We start from the raw sequence: 9,489 nt of genomic DNA, 5'->3' as shown, positions 1-9,489 counted from the left end.
TTTATAGTCCCTCTAGCATATTCCTAGTTCATGACAATAATTTCGAAGAACTTTATTAAAATGAATATAGATCTACGGGAAAAAAAAATGACTAAGAAGAGACTTGGACAATAAAGAAATCTTGTTGAAAGTGGTATTTCACAAGTTACAGAAGTTGTTTCCATCTGGGCCGCAACGTGCTACTGCCGACAATTTCATTGACCAAAACTCGTGAATCGTTGACTCGAGAATTAAAGAAAAGAACACAATAAATGTCAAAAGTTGTGTACGGCGCTCATTTTAGTATAAAAAATTTTTGCCGGATCACTTAAGTGTCAAATAAAAAAAAACCTATTTTTTAAATGCCTCCGACGAGATATGTCGGCCAAAATTAATACGTGGCATTTATAATCAAATGTCTAATATGAAGTGACATTTTTTAAAATTAAGTCCATGTGAACCACTAAATTTAAAAAATAAAAAATAAATTTTAAAAAATTAGATTTAAAAATAAGGTAATTTTTTTACCAATACAATTTTAATTTAAAATAAATTTAAAACTAAGCTTAAAATTTTAAAAGAAAACTCCATATACAGCTACCGCCAACTAATGTTTTTAAGCAATAATTTGATAAGACTGTTACGTCACCAACATAAAAGTTTTTTTTTTTTTTGTTCGAAAGGGCAACATACAAGTTTGCCAGCTCTTTCAAGAGGCGTAAGTGACCTTTGGACTCTCAAAAAGTTGGCAAAGTGGGGTTTGACTACTCCAGCGATGTATTTTCAATATTGCTATTCACATGATTCCATCTGTCATTGATCGTGAAATGTGGATCTACTTATTTAGTGGCACATTTAATTTTCGTCTTGGGTACATGCCTTGCACGAGATTTGATTCACTTATTGTTAGGTGACCATGTGCACCTAGCTGGATTATGATGTTAAAAAAAGGGGGTCAATCCTCCTTTGATGCCCAAAGAAATAAAGATAAATAAGGCATGAAGACGAAAGAGAAGGACATACTTTTCTAAGAGATCCAAGTGGGCCAGAAACCTAAATGAAGATACCTTGAAATTAAAGTTGGACCATCATCTCAATTAGTTTTAATCATAAGCCCAATTTATTTCAGCCCAATTTATGTTAGGTCATCACTAGCACAATAAGAGGTCTCTAATTGATTGTTGTGGTTGATAACCAAACAATTGAACCCTATTACAATACATTTCGGATAAATATAGAACTTATCTTAAAATTGAGATAGAAATTTTTATTAACTATATATGGAAACTACTAATATCTTATGATTATTAATATTAATTGTTTCCACGTTAATTTTAATATCTCTCTAGATTTCCATTAGGTCCATAGTTCATGTAAGATATAATTTATACATTCACCGTGGATGACTAATCTGTAGAGTAATTCAGTTACAAAAATTAACTCCAAAGAATCATGTCACTCATCCAAGCATAATGAAATTCACTGACCACATCAAATTTACTAGAAAAATTTACCAAGGATACTGAAAAAATTTCATTGTTCAACTCAAGCAATGGGGATCGGGTCTTTATCAGACTCTTTGGACATGGAGACTCTAGCGATATCATCCCTATCAATGAGCTCAAACACACAAATGTCTCTCGCATGCAGACGTGTCTCTCTCACAAATTTGGACCAAATTTTGCTGCAGAGCCATTGAAAACCAACTCAGGATGGGATCCTTAGCTTTCACCGTCCCCAGGCTAAGAAGGATGATGGTGAAAAGCCAAGTCAACAGAAAACTATGAAATTGGTTGCAGTTTAAGGTGCATTAGTTGCTAAGGGGTGGACCTAAGAAAGTTGATCAATTAGCCGAAGTTTGTTGCAGGATCATCTGCCGTACATCTTCATTTCGTTCTATTCTGCTGAAGTTGCTGGTAAAATGAGTAGCTTACTGTTCATATCGATACTTGCTTGGTATAGGCAAGGGATGAAGTGAATGGATAGTGAGGGTGGTACTGGGAGAACATGATCATCTTCCTAGAAGACATCATGTATAAATTAGGGGCTCTGCATCTGGTCTTTGCTGGAAGCAATACCCAATCAAGCATCTATAGCAATGACTAAATCCCTCAGCAGGATTTCATATATGCTTTCGAGACAGAACAGGATCTACTGTGCATGGAAACAGAGCATGAACATCAGCAAAATGTCAGATTTTTCTAATGAATGATGTGACTGTACGAGCAATCGGTCGATCGAAGCTTCCCCCAAAATCCACACTTTCAGTCGATGCCATCAGAAGAGAAGATTGACGAAATTCTCTGTTCTAACAAATAGGCGCCCGAACGTTTTGAATTTAGGGCTTGTGTCCTGATTTTGCTCTTGCTCTCACGCTCCGGTACTCCCTCCATTTCAAAGTCATCTTCTTTTCTAGTTAGGTTTCTCTGTTGTATTCTCATTTGTATATTGAGGATCTTCTTTACTGTGGGATCGAGAAATGATCTCACTACTCGTTGAATGCATAAATTCATAGCAGCCGCCCGAAAAGAAATGAATCAGTTGAGTGCGCTGCTGCTGCTGCTGCAAAATTACAATGCGTGGGCCGTTCATGGCCTATTGCTAGAGATCGATATCAGATGGAATTGAGCACATTGCAAATGGTCAAGGTGAGATAAATTATGAGTTAACTGCTAAAAACGAATAGAATGAATTCAGAAAACTAATATACAGAGAGTTTCGCATGGATTAGTTGTGAACTCTGAGAATCTTGTTAGTAAAAATTTGTCTAATCATTTATCAATCATAGTTTGGAGTACCAAATTTATCTTGGATAACAACGTTGTCTGGACAGGAATGTTTGACAGCAGGAGAAATGATTGCTAGGATACTAGTGAACTGATGGGAACAATAATTCTTTTTTGAAGCTTATGAAAAGGGGGCCTGCATGTGTCCGGCAATTGATATAGGAATGCCAAAATTATGTTTTATGCCCTTCCATCAGACAGCAATATTTCCCATCATGTGATTCACACTTTGTAGTTTATCTTCTGAGCAGGGTGACATTGGAGATGGTCAAGATGACCTTGTGAGGGTACACTCGGAATGCCTCACAGGAGACATAACTGGATCTGCTAGATGCGACTGCGGCAACCAGCTTGCATAGGTGATGCAGCAGATAGAAGCGGCTGGTAGGGCCATGCTGGTATACCTCAGAGGGCACGAAGGAAGAGGCGTAGGTTTGTGGAAGCAAATGTCGAACTCGGGTTGGCCATTGACTCTAGAGCGTATGGAATTGGTGCTTAGGTATTTCTTACTTAAGTCAGGAACTATAACGATGTGAGAGAGGTCCTAAATAATTTAGCTTCTGGATGAGGTTGGTTCAGCGTCATTGTCATTATATGCTTTGTGGAATAGAGAAGATCAATTAACTAACATCGTCATCCTAAATTTAAAGGTAGATGAATTTCAGTGACCGTTTCAGAAATTGTACATGATATGTAAGACTATTTGAGGAAGCTGGTGACTAAAGCAGAGCTTCAAATTCTCATCTTAAAAAGACGAGATTTGATTAGTAGAAAGAATCACTCCATCATCAAACTTTTCATAGCATATGGTGCTTAACATATTGGCTAATACCACAGATGTTGCGTGACCTCGGAGTCAGGACGATGAAGCTGATGACGAACAATCCGTCAAAGTATGTGGGGCTTAAAGGTTACAGCTTGGCTATTGCTCGGAGAGTCCCTCTAGTAACTCCAATGACAGAGGAGAACAAGAGATATTTGGAGACAAAACGCTCCAAGATGGGGCACATCTATGGTGCAGAAGTCAATGGCCGCTTCAGCAATCTCATAAGCAAAAACGGCAAGCCGAGTAGTGCTGTTTCTTCTGATCTGGCCGTGTTCGACTCATAGGAGATGCTGGATAGTTTGACTGCTGATGATTTCTTTGGGGGGATTCAAGCAAGTTAACTGACAGATGGTATTATTACTTTATTTTTTAAGCCCTAAGGTCAAGAACATTGGGATGCCTGCCGACCATGAGTTCTGAAAATTTTAGGGCGATTCAGGTTTATAATTATTATAATATTCATAATTGTTCTCTTGATGTCATTCATCCATTTTGTAAGGCGAAATGGGGAAAGACTAGCCTCTTATTGGAATTTCCTTTCGTGTTATTGATGGATGGCAGGATTCATGTTTATTCACCTTTCCTTGAATCTGGATGTGTTGATCTCTAGACCATTGAATATTTCATGAAAACAGAGTTGGTGCAGGATTTATCCCTTGTTCATCTTTCCTTGAATCTATTTGTATCGATCTCCAGAGACCATTGCAATTTTCATGAAAACAGAGTTGGTGCAAGACATTATTTCTTTCCTTTTCTGTGACCACCTCAATGGTGACAGATATTACTTGTAGGAATATATTAAAGTCTCTGTTAGATCAACTCTCCGTGCTACGAACGAGTTCGGTTTATACTTTGCGAATTAAGACACGTACTCTGAATTTTCGAAGATGCAATTTCCCCATGTAATGTTCACTAGTCTCCCAAAAACATTAGGAAACACATCACCATTCAATTTCTTGCTTTCTTTGATCAGATTAACTAAACAAAACTTGGCGAAGCAGAGATTTTTCTGTAGGGATAGTGAAGTTCACACCTAAGTCTCGACGTTCCTTCTCAAAATGGAGACTTTCAGTTCTACATTATCAATCTTAACAAGCTCAAAGACGCAGGCATCTCCTTCCTTCAGGGAAGTTCCTTTCTGAAATGCGCACCAACCGGCGGAGAGCTTTCCCGAGCCATGTTGTGGGTAGTACACAAGCTTCACTGGCCATGATCCGTCCGTATATTTAAGAGTTGCAGTTTGTGTTCTTCTATTGATGCGTCCCTTAAAAAAGCTGCCTGGGACGGTCTGCAAGTTGATTTTTGATCAACAAATGTTCTATAAGTAAGAACATAAAAGGCATGATGACAAACTCAAGAAATGTTATCCAGACTACAATTTTATAATCTCATAGGCAAACCGGGACCATGTAGGAAAACGATGGTCCATTACGAGAAGATAATTGATTTCATTCCTGTCCAAATTTTGCACATAAGAACAACATTATCTTGGGATGTTTTCTTACCACACCATTCTTCAATTGATGATGTGCCCGGATAACTACTGTGAAGGAAGGATACTGCAGCTCGTACTTGCCGGCTGCTTCGAGAGCCGTAGTTACCCGCGAAGGTTCAGAAGCAGAGCTAAGAGAAGCCAGCATGGCGGGGCTCACCTTGCCTTTGGAATTTTCCATCCTACCTGAATTAGTCAGGCGGGCAGCATAAGAAAAAATGACACAAAACATATGCATTACTAAGATGCACACACCTTCCGAATCTTGTGGCAAAAGCGTTGCTCCTCGATCAGCTCGGAAGCCTTTTGTTTCGGAGCCCAATCCGAGCACAATTGCATGTGAAGTAGTAGCATCATCGACCAAATTAACGGAATCCGATTTCATCGCTTTGGAGGGCTTGTGATGATATGATTTTAGATGCAATTCATCCTTCTCTTTTCTCTTCAGTGAGAAACCATCTAGACTTCGAAGTCTAACTGAGAGATTACAGTGATCATCAACATCTTCTGTTTTAGGCGGGACAAATTCGACAGTGTCGATTAACGGATAATCTATTTCCGTTGCGCTTTTGTCAAATATGAGCACGTGAAAACCCGAGTCCCCTACGTATTTGAAGACTAAGAAGTGGCCCTCACAGATGGAGTAATGCTCCGCAAATTCCTTCCATCCCTTTGCCAACCAAACAATATCATCCCATTTTTCCAATTCCACTCTCCAACTTCCACCGTCCGGAACCCTCAAACGCACCGTTTCGGGAAGATTCTTACCATACTTTCTCACAAACCTCTTCGGAATGCCCTAGTTTTGTAACATATTAAGTCATCATAAGTACGTAAACAAGCCATAAGAAAAGAATTCTTAAAGAAAAGAGCTTACAAGCCTTCCAGTTTGAAGTGTGTGAGAGAGTACGATCTTGAAGAAATGAGGTGTCTCCTGTGCAAAACTTCGCCCGCCCTGTTCACCGTCTCTCCGGAGACGGGAAGTCATCCCTCGAGCACAAGTTGTGCAATAGGTAGTAACGTCTGAATCTAACCTAGTTCTGTGGCTTTACATGAGCCAACTTAATTCAATGTAGCATTTAATTGGAGAAGACATTCGTTTCTGGGATGACAGCTACCTTTCGGGAAGCTGTTCACCTTCTCTAATGACGTTAAGGATGGAGAAGAGCTAGCTTATCTCATCATCGCGATGAAGAAAAGTCAATAAACAACTGAACGCTTTTGGAAGTTCATTAAGGAGAACACATTGGGAATCAAACGCATTAAAAGTGGGACGATTTGGTAGTTGGTAGAAATTATATTACGAATAATGCCAATGAAGCTAAGATTTGCATGTCGCATTAGAAATATAAAGACCAATTTTACTTCGATGTAGCATTAAAAAGAGCAAAAAAAAAAAAATTATGACAATCAGATGAGTATTATATGAAAGTTATGACACTAAAAAAGGTAATTGTTTTTCTTGACGAATCTAGGTAGACTATCTCATGAGGGCAAAGAAAAGATAATCCACTCAAGCTCAACTAGTATCCATCACGTTTAAGGTAGTCAACCTATCATATCCTCTGCGGACTAAATATTATTGCTAGGAGAGTCTTACTAGTAATTCCTATAACAAGAATTGGAAATTACAAATTGTATACCTGCTATCAACAGGAGAACTTTAGCCTTTGAAAATTCCTTAGCCGTGAGTCCACATTTTTACGGCGATCATACTTAATTTTTTTTTCCAGCTAATATTTAGGTAACATTCACAATAGGTAAGTTGAAAAGTGAAAAAGTAGTCCTCTTATGGAACTTCCTCCTTCAATGCCAATGCTAGCTTTGAAAATTCATTCTGATTATTTTAAATAGTGATTACTAGACTTCAATCTAAATCTACTTGTGTATTGATCACTAGAGAGCATCATTGTTTCACAAAGATTGATAAAATATCATTCAAGAACATAAATGAATCAATAGATGTTGTAAAGGGTCTTTTATTAATTTTAGATAGGAAAGTAAATGTCAAGAAATTTGAAGGTACGCAAATTGGAAGCAATCGGGGCCACCCATGTAAATGCAGGTAAAGATAAATTGCAGAAAAGTAAAGATAAATATAGAAAAAAATTTGACCTTCCTGATTAATTGTAGAGATTTACAATGAATACACTTTTTGTATTTGTAAACTATTTAGAGACGGTTACATAAGATGGTCACATAGAGTGGCTATTGAATTTAAAAGAACAAATAGCTTCCTAATCCTATTTGGCTACAAGAAATTATTCTGCAATCTCCCACTATTAAGCAACACTTATAATAAGAAGATGTGAAATATCCATCTAGCAGTTATGTTCCAGTGTCAATTCATCATTACTGCCTTCGAGTTCCAATACTAAGTAAAATCTGCAATGTCCGTCGACAACTTTGTCGATTGGTGAAGGTTCTCATAGATAAATGATGTTTGGTGTTGATGACTCCATAAGAGCGTTGTCGATTTTTTTGACAAAATTATTTATCAACTCGATTTGTTACTTGTAGATAATAATCAAAAGTTGATCATTTTTTTATGTTAACGTATGCCCCTTTTCAAAATTAACTGAATGATTCATCAATCATTCGATTCTTTTTAAATTAGATAATCAAGAGTCATTATATGCACCATTGTCATCACCAGATTTGTGTTTTCCTTATCAAATTATTCTTGAATTTATTTCTCAAAAAGAATACAATTAATTGTGCTATAACTCCATGAATGGTGTCATTTGCAATATTTTTTTGCTTATTGAATCTTCTTTACTCATAATAACTTGGCTTTCTGTTTAATTATATTGGGCCATGTTTTAAGGGTAAGTAAAAAATTTCAATGAACTTATTAATGTCGAACGAGTAAATTTCAAGATCCGTAGCCCTATCTATTCTCGTTTTCTTTTATTTTGGCAGGCTTTAAGTATAAGCAAACATAAGGCTTGCCGAGCACAAAATTCGCAACATCTCTAGTTCAATATTTTCCTCTTGGTCAATTTATCATCTGACTTTCGACCAAAAAAAAAAATCACCATTTAACTCATAATTTTTTACTAAAGGCACGTGTTATGTAAAGCCTTCATGTGACCTTTTATCTTTGTCTTTTATCATTCGCCCGTGTTTAGATACTTTCGTTGTCAATTGAAATAAATCAGCAAAGCATTGGCCCTCGAACTTTTCTCTAAGAATGAATTTCAATCCATCAAAAGCCAAATTCGTAAGTACTTTTGTTGAGAATGACATGAGACATCTACTTCTAACCTTTCTTAAATTGAGCAATAAACTGATTGATTGACTAACTATTATATTAATAAAGTCTAGCCACATCAACGATTGATATTTCAGATATCATTTTATGAGATTGAGAATGCAATTGTTGTTTCATCTCTGCCCAATTACACACAAATTAGGTGGTAAATATATATACCAAGTGAAATTAGCTTTTGGAAAAGACAAAGAAAATAACCTAAGTCTTAAAAACTGTTTGTCCATGCTTCCCCACACTGGACCATAAATCGAACAATGTGTTCGATAGTTGATTGCTCGTTTTTGCTTGTAAAAATGGCAAAGTTATGCATTTTGAAACCTTTTGAAAATAGCTTGTTATCGACCTATTCAAGATGCAATTTCCTGCAAACATGTATGACAACACTCATGTCTAGTCCAAATTGTTGTCGTACTATTTCGACAAACCGTGCAGGGTTTAACTATGGATTTGATTGGCCATTTTGCCCGCTAAGTGGTGATGCTGGTTTTGTAGGATTTTTTCTTATGTCAATTGGCGTGTTAGGCTGAATAGAAATTTTCGCATTGGGTGACGTATCAATGGCGCCCCCGCCGTTACATTTTCCAAAGCCACTCATTTTACATTTTTAGTATTCAATAATTGACCAACCTGTCGACTAGTTTGATTTACCAAATTGTTGTCACCAAGTTGGTTTCTTTGACCAACACTAGCCTGACTGTTTCAATTATTTTGACTTTGATTAGAACATTCAGGCCTTTGCATAACTTTTATAGGGGTTCACTACTCAGACCAACATTATAAATATCAATAAATGGAGAAGACTAGGAATGTGCCCTTTGATCTTGGCATCGAGAGGGCGACGTTGATGATGGTCGACTTGATTACACCGGTGATATGACTCACAATGTAGTTGGCCATATCATTTTGTTGCTCTTCAAATATTATTCTCATGGTTAATTCCATGTTGACATCAGGTGCAGCCTCCCTCAATTACTCATCATTGAGATGCAATTGGAAGATCAACTTCCTCACATTGATTACCTTTTGCCGCTCTCCTAGCGATTGAAGTGTCGGAACGCGCAATCGTCTCATTACGAGTTTGTGGTAATGGATTGTTGTTGCCAGCAGCATTGTTGGACTCTTGTTGATTTAT

General features: G+C 37.2%; 1 pseudogene; it reads left to right on the top strand.

The window, feature by feature from the left end:
* Nucleotides 1–1,691: 1,691 nt before the first annotated feature.
* LOC115730202 lies at nucleotides 1,692–4,142 on the top strand (annotated as a pseudogene).
* Nucleotides 4,143–9,489: the final 5,347 nt, after the last annotated feature.

Source organism: Rhodamnia argentea, chromosome 5 (assembly GCF_020921035.1).
Source record: "Rhodamnia argentea isolate NSW1041297 chromosome 5, ASM2092103v1, whole genome shotgun sequence".
NCBI lineage: Eukaryota > Viridiplantae > Streptophyta > Magnoliopsida > Myrtales > Myrtaceae > Rhodamnia > Rhodamnia argentea.
The sequence above is the reverse complement of the archived record's forward strand: the minus strand, read 5'-3'. Positions and strand labels throughout refer to the sequence as shown.